This window comes from Melitaea cinxia, chromosome 16, assembly GCF_905220565.1.
Source record: "Melitaea cinxia chromosome 16, ilMelCinx1.1, whole genome shotgun sequence".
In the NCBI taxonomy this organism is placed as follows: Eukaryota; Metazoa; Arthropoda; class Insecta; order Lepidoptera; family Nymphalidae; genus Melitaea; species Melitaea cinxia.
The window spans coordinates 1,145,920-1,158,356 of NC_059409.1; the positions used below are offsets into that span (position 1 = coordinate 1,145,920).

General features: G+C 46.0%; 1 long non-coding RNA gene across 1 annotated transcript; it reads right to left on the minus strand.

Moving 5' to 3' along the window:
- Window positions 1-978: 978 nt before the first annotated feature.
- On the minus strand, window positions 979-5,184 carry LOC123660867. Its single transcript, XR_006744262.1, has 2 exons — window positions 4,707-5,184; window positions 979-1,470 (listed from the first exon to the last, which is right to left on the minus strand). It is a non-coding gene; the product is annotated as an uncharacterized LOC123660867 (long non-coding RNA).
- Between the last annotated feature and the right edge of the window lie 7,253 nt (window positions 5,185-12,437).

Sequence of the window (12,437 nt, forward strand, 5' to 3'; positions counted from 1 at the left end):
GCAATTTGTCCACTAGTGAACCATTTATATGTTATTAAATATTAAAATACAGTAAATAAAAAAATTTGGTCAACATAAGCGTCTTCGGATAATTCGCGTAGAACAGTTCGTCGAAAACAATTCTTCGAGAACAATTCGCCGCAAATACAATAGTTGTTGTTGCTCCCCTAAGACACCCCCAGAGTACAGAGGCCCCCGTGAGGCCTCCAGCCGCCCCTGTCCCGCGCCCCCGCTCGTCCCCAACCGCTCGCAGTCCGTCGCTGTCCGCCGCCACGTGTGCGCCGCCCCCCGCTCCCGCGGCCTCCACGTGAACGCGACCCCGGCGGCGCTGTCCTCTGGTCTCCGGAGGGTGTGTCCTATCCACTTTCACTTCCGCTGAGCAATTTCTTGCTTGATAGGGATTTGGTTTTTTTTTTTTTATATCACTAGGTCGGCTAACAAGCGTACGGCTCACCTGGTGGTAAGCGATTACCGTAGCTTATAGACGCCTGCAACAACAGAAGCATCGCAAGCGAATTGCCGACCCGATCCCCAGTCCCCCCGGGAGCTCTGGTCACCTTACTCACCAACAGGAACACAATACTGTTTGAAAACAGTATTATTTTGCTGTGTTTGGTGGCATCGAGTCCAGAGATCCTCGTTGCTGATAATGTTCGGCCAGAATCTGCGCAGGATGAACCTAAGGCATTTGTCGACGAACACTTGTAGCTTATACGTCAGACCCTTTGTCTCTTTCCATGTCTCGCAGCCGAAAATACGCTTCAGCCTGTTATATCCCACTACTGGGCATAGGCCTCTTTCCCCGTGTAGGAGAAGGACCAGAGCTTAATCCACCACGTTGCTCCAATCCGAAAATACAATTGGCCGAAATCAAAATTCGCCGAATTACAATTGGTCGAAACGCAATTCACGGAATCATTATTCAAAATGTTTTCGGGTATATTACCAGCGGATGGAGCGAAATAAAAGGTTATAACGTTGGATTAATTGCGTTGTTTTATTTTTTACTTTCGGTGCTACACACAAAATGGATGATCGCCTTGACCGGCGGACACACAGAGAGTTGCTATACTTAAAATTAAATTACAAACCAATAAACTATTATAATTAAAATATTAATGTTGCCACATTCCTACAAATATTCAATACACCCCCTCAACATTTTATTTTAATTTAAAGTACACTTACTAAACCCTTAACAATTTTGAGACACTAGTGCACCTACTTAATAACACAAACAACCTCAAAATAAAAGCACAGAGTCAGAGCCCTCAACTTAAGAATATCAAACATCTTCTACAGTCATAAGATACTTACTTTACTAACTAACACTTTCCTATGCATGTGTCTACTTACAAAGTTATGACAATATCATATTTCTAAGTTTAACAAAAAGTGTTTTTCCTAATGGTTTGGTAAACAAATCGGCAACATTTTTATTACTACAAACAAATTTTAATTTAACTAAACCTGCTGAGTGTGCTGTGTGGTTACGGCACTAAAGAATTTAGCCACCCCATCTCTTCCCGTGGGTGTCGTAAGAGGCGACTAAGGGATAGCACAGTTCCACTACCACCTTGGAACTTAAAAGGCCGACCGATGGCGGGATAGCCATCCAACTGCTGGCTTTTTAAATGCACAGACCGAGGACGGGCAGCAGCGTCTTCGGTGCGACAAAGTCAGCCCTGCGGTCACCAACCCGCCTGCCCAGCGTGGTGACTATGGGCAAAAACCCCCATGAGTTCGAACCTAAAAATAAGGCCCTCAGTTCCCGGCAGCCCCACTATTCCCGGCTACGGCAGCGGCCGTGGTAACGGTGGGGTAGAGGGTGCTAAGAATCACCGGGGTACGGGAGGCTGCCATAGAAAAATATTCCTGGCTACGTATAATGGACGCACGCTACGGTTGGACCATCACCTCACCGAACTTGAGGTAGAACTTAGTCACATTAAGTGGAGCATACTGGGGTTGTCTGAAGTCCGAAGAGAGGGAGAGGACACGATGATCCTGGACTCCGGGCACTTGTTCTACTTCCGTGAAGGTGATGGGCCTTCCCAAGGTGGCGTCGGTTTTCTGGTTCACAAGACTCTCACTAACAACGTTGTGGAAGTCAGTAGTGTGTCGACCCGGGTAGCGTACCTTGTACTTAAGCTCACCGACAGGTACTCCCTGAAAGTGATACAGGTATATGCGCCGACCTCGGCACACTCTGACGATGAAGTCGAAGCCTTGTATGAAGATATTACAAGGGCCATACATGGCACTACTTCGACCTTCTACAGCGTTGTTATGGGAGACTTCAACGCTAAAGTGGGAGTACAAGGCCGCGACGGATCGAGCATCGGACCACACGGATTGGGGCACAGGAATCACAGGGGGCAGACGCTTGTCAACTTCCTCGAATCGGAGGGGCTCTTCTTGATGAACTCATTTTTTGAGAAGAAGCCCCAAAGGAGGTGGACATGGCAAAGCCCCGATACTGTGACGAGGAACGAGATAGATTTCATCATAGCGGATAAAAGGCATATATTCAGAGATGTCTCAGTGGTTAACAGGTTTAACACCGGCAGCGACCACCGGCTAGTACGGGGCACTCTGAATATATGTCTCCGAAAGGAGCGGACCCGCTTGATGAAATCTACTCTCCGACCTACGCTGCCCCAAATACTATGTGGCTCCGAGCAGTTTCAGTTGGAACTCCAAAACCGATTCGATTCGCTGGAAACTACTAGCGACGTGGACGAGATAACCGACAACGTGGTGAAGACGGTGTGTACACTGGGTCGCAGGCACTTTCCACCAACAAAGCCAACGAAGCAGTCCAAACTTTCTCCCGAAGCCTTGGATCTGATGCGGCAGAGGCGCGAGTTGCCGGCTGCTTCGCCAGAACAGAGGGCTCTTTCCAAGAGGGTACGGAAAATTATTCGCCGAGACCTCCGCTGCTCAAATACGAGAGAGGTTGCTACTCTGATTGAGCAGAATAGGGGGTCCAAAGTTTTCCAAAGACCATTGGGGAGAAGCCTTCTTGCGAAGCTTAAAACAGCAGATGGCAGAACCGTCTGCTCTCGCCCTCAGGTCCGAGAAGAGGTTGAGAATTTTTATGGACAGCTGTACTCGTCGAGCGCACGCAAACCTGCGACTTGGGACACCGAAGATCCACGGGCACCATTGTTGCGCCATTATTCGGAGTGTATCCCGGACTTCGAAGAGGATGAGATTGGTGCAGCGCTCGGGCAGCTTAAAAACGGAAGGGCCCCGGGGGATGACGGAGTTACCACTGAACTCCTTAAAGCCGCAGGGCGACCTGTCCTGAAAGCCTTGGCAAGACTATTTAACGCCGTCATCCACCGAGGTACCACGCCGGAGGCGTGGTCCAGGAGTGTGGTGGTGCTGTTCTTTAAGAGAGGCGATAAGTCTCTGTTAAAGAATTACAGACCGATCTCACTTCTGAGCCACGTCTATAAGCTGTTTTCGAGGGTTGTTACGAATCGTCTCGCCAGAAGACTCGACGAATTCCAACCACCAGAGCAGGCTGGGTTTCGAAATGGCTACAGCACCGTGGACCACATCCATACTGTTCGGCAGATTATCCAAAAGACGGAAGAATATAATCAACCGCTGTGTATGGCATTTGTGGACTACGAGAAAGCCTTCGACTCCGTCGAGACCTGGGCTGTCCTGGACTCTCTGCAGAGATGTCATATCGACTGGCGATATATCGAAGTACTAAAATCTATGTACGACGCGGCGACGATGACCGTTCATGTCAATGACCAAAGAACAAGACCTATTTCCCTCCGGCGCGGGGTAAGACAGGGGGATGTAATATCACCGAAACTGTTTACCACTGCGCTAGAGGATGTTTTTAAGACCTTGGATTGGGGGGAACGGGGCATCAACGTCAACGGTGAATTCATCTCTCACCTTCGTTTCGCCGACGATATTGTCATCTTTGCGGAGACGCTGGATGAGTTAGGCCAAATGCTGGCCGGCCTAAACGAGTCCTCCCGACGTGTCGGTCTCTGTATGAACTTGGATAAGACGAAAGTTATGTTTAACAACCAAGTCATACCGATACCGGTATCGGTCGATGGTACCCTTCTCGAAGTTGTTCAGGATTATATTTACCTAGGCCATACTATCCAACTAGGCCGCAACAACTTCGAGAAGGAGGCCGATAGGAGGATTCGGTTGGGCTGGGCGGCGTTTGGCAGACTCCGTCGAGTCTTCACTTCGAAGATTCCGCAATGCTTGAAGACAAAAGTTTTCGAGCAATGCGTCCTGCCTGTGTTAACATACGGAGCCGAGACGTGGACACTGACCAAGGGACTGGTCCACAAGTTTAAAGTCGCACAACGTGCAATGGAACGGGCTATGCTTGGGGTCTCTCTCAAAGACAGGATTAGAAATGAGACTATCCGCGAGAGAACGAAAGTAACCGACATAGCCCACAGAATTAGCAAGTTGAAGTGGCAGTGGGCTGGTCATCTGTGTCGCAGGACCGATGGCCGTTGGAGTAGACGGGTCCTAGAGTGGAGACCGCGTCTTGGCAAACGCAGTGTGGGACGTCCTCCGGCCCGTTGGACCGACGATCTACGTAAAATTGCCGGTGTAGGCTGGATGAGGATTGCGGAAGACCGGGATGTGTGGCGCGAACTTGGGGAGGCCTATGTCCAGCAGTGGACTGCGATAGGCTGAAGTGAAACCTGCTGATACATTTTCTACTATGTACTGATACTTTATGTCTATATGTTTTAATCTCTTATTACTGTCGTTGTTGTTTGCTATATTAATTACACTTTGATTGTCTTCAAATATTTCAAAATATACATTAACATAACCAAAGTCTTTGAGTAACTTTTTCAAAAAAGATCCTTCCATAATACTCATACTAAGAGCTACATATTCAGCTTCACAAGATGACAGTGATACACAAGATTGTTTCTTGCTATACCAAGAAACTGGGGAATTAAAAATATAAAATATTTGTCCTGATGTTGACTTCCGGTCTGATACATCACCGGCCCAGTCTGCATCACTGTAACCTTGTAGTTTACATACATTTTTACTTTCCTTATCATATTTGTATGTTAAAGATAAATCAATAGTACCATTTATGTATCTCAATATCCTCTTTAAACATTTTAACAAAGCTACACTAGCACAATGCACATATCTACTTAGAAATCCTACTGCAACACATAAATCTGGTCTAGTACAAGTAGCATATAAAAGACTGCCTAATAAACTTCTACAGGTTTTTTCTATTTCAATACTTTCACTTTTATCTCTCTGTAACAATTCAAAATTAAAGTTCTGTTCCATTGGAGTACATACAGATTTACAATTTGACATTTGATATAAATCCAACAACTTTAATAAATACTTTTTCTGATTAATTACAGTTACATAATTTACAAGATCCTGTTTAATATTTATTCCCAAATAATTACTGGCCAGACCTAAATCTTTCATTTTAAAGTTTTTACATATTGAATTTTTAAAGTCGTTTACTTGGTTTTTATTACAACCAAAATACAACAAGTCATCGACAAATAATAGCACATAAATAAAGTTATTTCCAATACGTTTGACATATAAACATGGGTCATTCTTTGATCTTAGAAAACTTTCTTTTGTCATAAAACATAAAACATTTTTAATTTACATACTTTATTGTCTGGTAATCTCATAAAAACTGTCTCATTTATGTCACCATAAAGGAATGCTCCAGTAACATCCATCTGGTACACTGGTTGTCTTTTCTGGGTAGCTACAGCCATCATGGCTTTGAAAGTAGTTAATTTAGCAACAGGCGAGTATGTCTGGTCATCACAGTTCTTCTGCTCGAATCCTCGGGCCACTAAGCGAGCTTTATACAAAGCTTTTCCTTCTGCTTCCTTGACTTTAAATACCCACTTGCTACTCACTATGTTTTCTCCGTCAGGAACTTCTGCCACCTCCTCCCATGTATTATTTTCCTCCAGTGTTTGCAATTCTTTATTTATGGCTTCTTCCCATTTACTTTTATCGGGTCTCTTCATAGCTTCTTGGTAAGAAATAGGTTCATCACAGCTGTAGCTCAGGAACATATTTTCCTCTCCTTGTTCATAGTCTTTAAACCAGCTTGGCTTTTTCCTCGCTCTTCTAGGTCTTTCGGTTACCTCTTCTATCTGTTCTGAAGTTTCCTGTTCTTCTTCTATCTCTTCCTCTAATATAGCCGACTCCTCATGAAAGGAATGAATTGAGTTTTCTTCATGATCACTTTCTATTGTTTCAGGATTCTCAATATCTTCATACTGGCTTTCTTCTAGTTCTGATACTTGTTCTGTCTCTTCTTGAGTGTTAAAATTTAAGTAATTTTCTTTTTCTTGTCTTCTGTCTCTTTCTTTGTATTCTTCAGACTTTTTTATAAATATTACATCTCTCTTAGTATCTACTATGTTTCTTTCAGGAAAGTATATTCTGTATCCTTTTGTATTTTCTCCATATCCAATGAAATACCCTAATTCTGCTTTGCTATCAAACTTTAATCGTTTCTGATCAGGAATATGTACAGATACTTGACTACCAAAGACTTGTAGGTTGTTGACATCAAAATCTTTATTCCACCAAAGTTCATATGGAGTTACATCCTTCACTCGACTTGGACCAGTTCTGTTGATGACATAGACAGCAGTATTAATCGCTTCAGCCCACAGATTCTTGTTAAGGCCGCTCTCTAGAAGCATAGTTCGTGCTGACTCAACCACCGTTCTCATCTCGCGCTCTACACAACCATTCTGTTGTGGAGTGTAAGCTACACTTTGTTGGTGTTGTATTCCATATGACTTTAGCAAGTTCTCCATTTCTTTACTGATAAATTCTTTTGCATTATCACTTCTTATATATTTCACTGTGTGACCGGGGTTAACTTGTACTTCTTTCAAATACTGTTTTAAATATTCTATAGACTGACCTTTGTTCTTCAGAAAATACACCTTTCTGTATTTGGAATAATCATCCTTAATGAGTAGAAAGAACTTTGCCCCTCCTAGTGAAGTTTCTTCTATTGGACCTCCAATATCTATATGGATAACCTCTCCTAGTTTTGTTGCTCTATGGGTACTCGATGGGAAGGGAAACTTATGTTGTTTTCCTTTCAAACATGGCAAACAGGTTTCTTCTTTACTATTTTCAAACTTAATATTTTGATTCATTAAGATGCTTTTCACTTGGTTAATATCTTGATGACCTAGTTTAGCATGCCATTCTCTTAAATTTGACATCACTTTTCCAACCATGGCACAAGCATCGGGCTGTCTGAATAACATGGTGTACATTTTACCATGTCTCTTCGCTATAGCATAAACACTGTTGTTTTTTATAAACTGGCACTCGGTAGCAGTTGCCTCTAGCTTGTAGCCTTTATCCAGAGCAGTACTCATGGAAAATAGGTTTATCTTGATGCTCGGCACATACAAAATATTGCTTATTGATGTTTTGATCCATTGTTGACCATCATATGCTTCTAGGTCAATGTCGCCATAACCTAATGCTTTTAATATTGTCCCATCCCCAATAACAACGTCTTTAGGCACGAACAACTTTTTATAGTTTATAAAATTGTCCACTGTAGAACACATATGTTCAGAAGCACCACTATCTAAGAACCACTCATTGTTTATACTTTTTGACGCAAGTCCACACGCTGACATGACAAACGCATTTTGTTTATAATTTGTATTTTCTTGTTTTTTGTCTTTGTTGTACCAACATTTTTCTTTTGTATGTCCACGTTTCTTACATTGTTTACAAAATTGAATGTTTTCAAACTTGTAGCTGTTTTTACCCTTTTTAGCTTTACAGTCTTTTTTATAATGACCCACTTTACTGCAGATAAAGCACTTTCTTGTTTGTGTTTCAGTCTTGAATGCTGTGGAACTACTGCTTCCGCTCTCTTGGTACATTTTGTTTCTTTGCTCTTCTATAATGAGCCTGGCTGTCAACTCAGACAGGGTTCGCTTTTCTATTGGAACGGAGTCCCATGCAGAGACGAAGTGTCGAAAGTTTTCACCTAGCGAACTTATAATTTTTGTAATAATCATATTTTCAGAAATCTCACCTTTTGCTTGCCTTACTTGTGTCACGATTGCTTCTATCTTAGCTATGAATGTTGATACATCTTCTGAACCGTTGTATTTTTCATCAAAGAAACGCTGCTGCAATATGTGGAGTGACACATCAGATTTTTGTTCATAAACTGTATTTAATTTGTCCCATATCTCCTTGGCTGTTTCACAATTCTGTACATGCAGCATAGCTGTGCTGCCTAGTCTGCCTACGATGACTGCTTGAGCCTTCGCATCTAATCTCTTCCACGTGGCTAACTTTGTGTCGTCATTTTCTGGGCATTTTAACAAGCCGTTTACCAAGTCATAGGCATTCACCGCCTTTAGTATGACTTTTACTTGGAATTTCCATGTATGCCAGTTACCGGCATTTTCTAATAAGAAGCGATTGTTCGCCCCGAAGATATCGCCCTCGCCGTCCATTTTTTTTTGCACCGAACGTGACTGCTTGACCGCAGTACCACACCGCCGTTTTACCACAGCTGCACCGCAATACTCCTATTTTTCGCTCCAGGCGACTGGGCCCATAACCTTTTCGGGTATATTACCAGCGGATGGAGCGAAATAAAAGGTTATAACGTTGGATTAATTGCGTTGTTTTATTTTTTACTTTCGGTGCTACACACAAAATGGATGATCGCCTTGACCGGCGGACACACAGAGAGTTGCTATACTTAAAATTAAATTACAAACCAATAAACTATTATAATTAAAATATTAATGTTGCCACATTCCTACAAATATTCAATAAAATGCTAATATAAAAAAGGACGTAGTGGATGTCTGACTGCATTTTTATATTTTATGTAGTATTAATATATTTCTTTGTATTTTTCGTTTTTTAAAGTTTTTTGAAGTTTTTTTTGTATTCTATGTTTTCTTTTCATGGTAGTGTGTGTAATATTTCATTTAATAATGTAATGTATTTTTATGCATACTTTAAGAAATATATATACATACATATATATATATATATATATATATATATATATATATATATATGTATATAGCATTCTGCACTCCTTTTCGATATAAACTATAAGTGTGCGAAATTTCATACTCCTCCACGCAATTATTGTAAAAAGAGTACAAAATTTTTGCTTCACGTATTGATATATATATGTTTCCCAACATAGTCGAAGATCCCTAAGAATACCTATTATCCACTATAGTTTAAAATACTATTTGTGACGGGTTTTCTACAAGTATGCGAAAACACAATTCGTCGAAATGCGATTCGATGAATTGTATTTACGGCGAATTGTGTTTTCGGCAAATTGTATTTTCGGCGAATTGTGTTTTCGGCAAATTATTCTCGACGAATTATTTTCGACGAATCGTTCTCGGCGAATTTTCCGCAAATCTAATATAAGTTTTTTTGTTAAATATATTGTTATTTACCTCATATCCCAATTTCTTCAGGAACAGTCGCATCAAAGGAGGTTCGTCACCGAAAAACTTGGTGAGACGCTTGACCCTGTCGGGGTTACTGAAGGAGTACGGGTCCAGGTGTCTTTGGTGACCTGACCTGATGTACTGCTGAGATCTGGAATGATGCGGAAATTATTTCATATAATTAATCGCTTAAATGGACTTTTTTATTATTGTGATGTAAGAATTAAAATATTGTGGAATACTTTTTTGTCAGGCATAGTGTCACACTCACTTGTACATGTGTCGCAGCGCGGCCAGCTCCGCGCGGATGGTGTCCATCTCCTGCATGACGAGGTGGTGCGTGCGTGTGTGTGTGTGTGGTGTGGTGTCACACTCACTTGTACATGTGTCGCAGCGCGGCCAGCTCCGCGCGGATGGTGTCCATCTCCTGCATGACGAGGTGGTGCGTGCGTGTGTGTGTGTGTGGTGTGGTGTCACACTCACTTGTACATGTGTCGCAGCGCGGCCAGCTCCGCGCGGATGGTGTCCATCTCCTGCATGACGAGGTGGTGCGTGCGTGTGTGTGTGTGTGGTGTGGTGTCACACTCACTTGTACATGTGTCGCAGCGCGGCCAGCTCCGCGCGGATGGTGTCCATCTCCTGCATGACGAGGTGGTGCGTGCGTGTGTGTGTGTGTGGTGGGGTGTCACACTCACTTGTACATGTGTCGCAGCGCGGCCAGCTCCGCGCGGATGGTGTCCATCTCCTGCATGACGAGGTGGTGCGTGCGTGTGTGTGTGTGTGTGTGGTGTGGTGTCACACTCACTTGTACATGTGTCGCAGCGCGGCCAGCTCCGCGCGGATGGTGTCCATCTCCTGCATGACGAGGTGGTGCGTGCGTGTGTGTGTGTGTGGTGTGGTGTCACACTCACTTGTACATGTGTCGCAGCGCGGCCAGCTCCGCGCGGATGGTGTCCATCTCCTGCATGACGAGGTGGTGCGTGCGTGTGTGTGTGTGTGGTGTGGTGTCACACTCACTTGTACATGTGTCGCAGCGCGGCCAGCTCCGCGCGGATGGTGTCCATCTCCTGCATGACGAGGTGGTGCGTGCGTGTGTGTGTGTGTGGTGTGGTGTCACACTCACTTGTACATGTGTCGCAGCGCGGCCAGCTCCGCGCGGATGGTGTCCATCTCCTGCATGACGAGGTGGTGCGTGCGTGTGTGTGTGTGTGGTGTGGTGTCACACTCACTTGTACATGTGTCGCAGCGCGGCCAGCTCCGCGCGGATGGTGTCCATCTCCTGCATGACGAGGTGGTGCGTGCGTGTGTGTGTGTGTGGTGTGGTGTCACACTCACTTGTACATGTGTCGCAGCGCGGCCAGCTCCGCGCGGATGGTGTCCATCTCCTGCATGACGAGGTGGTGCGTGCGTGTGTGTGTGTGTGGTGTGGTGTCACACTCACTTGTACATGTGTCGCAGCGCGGCCAGCTCCGCGCGGATGGTGTCCATCTCCTGCATGACGAGGTGGTGCGTGCGTGTGTGTGTGTGTGGTGTGGTGTCACACTCACTTGTACATGTGTCGCAGCGCGGCCAGCTCCGCGCGGATGGTGTCCATCTCCTGCATGACGAGGTGGTGCGTGCGTGTGTGTGTGTGTGTGTGGTGTGGTGTCACACTCACTTGTACATGTGTCGCAGCGCGGCCAGCTCCGCGCGGATGGTGTCCATCTCCTGCATGACGAGGTGGTGCGTGCGTGTGTGTGTGTGTGTGTGGTGTGGTGTCACACTCACTTGTACATGTGTCGCAGCGCGGCCAGCTCCGCGCGGATGGTGTCCATCTCCTGCATGACGAGGTGGTGCGTGCGTGTGTGTGTGTGTGGTGTGGTGTCACACTCACTTGTACATGTGTCGCAGCGCGGCCAGCTCCGCGCGGATGGTGTCCATCTCCTGCATGACGAGGTGGTGCGTGCGTGTGTGTGTGTGTGGTGTGGTGTCACACTCACTTGTACATGTGTCGCAGCGCGGCCAGCTCCGCGCGGATGGTGTCCATCTCCTGCATGACGAGGTGGTGCGTGCGTGTGTGTGTGTGTGGTGTGGTGTCACACTCACTTGTACATGTGTCGCAGCGCGGCCAGCTCCGCGCGGATGGTGTCCATCTCCTGCATGACGAGGTGGTGCGTGCGTGTGTGTGTGTGTGGTGTGGTGTCACACTCACTTGTACATGTGTCGCAGCGCGGCCAGCTCCGCGCGGATGGTGTCCATCTCCTGCATGACGAGGTGGTGCGTGCGTGTGTGTGTGTGTGGTGTGGTGTCACACTCACTTGTACATGTGTCGCAGCGCGGCCAGCTCCGCGCGGATGGTGTCCATCTCCTGCATGACGAGGTGGTGCGTGCGTGTGTGTGTGTGTGGTGTGGTGTCACACTCACTTGTACATGTGTCGCAGCGCGGCCAGCTCCGCGCGGATGGTGTCCATCTCCTGCATGACGAGGTGGTGCGTGCGTGTGTGTGTGTGTGGTGTGGTGTCACACTCACTTGTACATGTGTCGCAGCGCGGCCAGCTCCGCGCGGATGGTGTCCATCTCCTGCATGACGAGGTGGTGCGTGCGTGTGTGTGTGTGTGGTGTGGTGTCACACTCACTTGTACATGTGTCGCAGCGCGGCCAGCTCCGCGCGGATGGTGTCCATCTCCTGCATGACGAGGTGGTGCGTGCGTGTGTGTGTGTGTGGTGTGGTGTCACACTCACTTGTACATGTGTCGCAGCGCGGCCAGCTCCGCGCGGATGGTGTCCATCTCCTGCATGACGAGGTGGTGCGTGCGTGTGTGTGTGTGTGGTGTGGTGTCACACTCACTTGTACATGTGTCGCAGCGCGGCCAGCTCCGCGCGGATGGTGTCCATCTCCTGCATGACGAGGTGGTGCGTGCGTGTGTGTGTGTGTGGTGTGGTGTCACACTC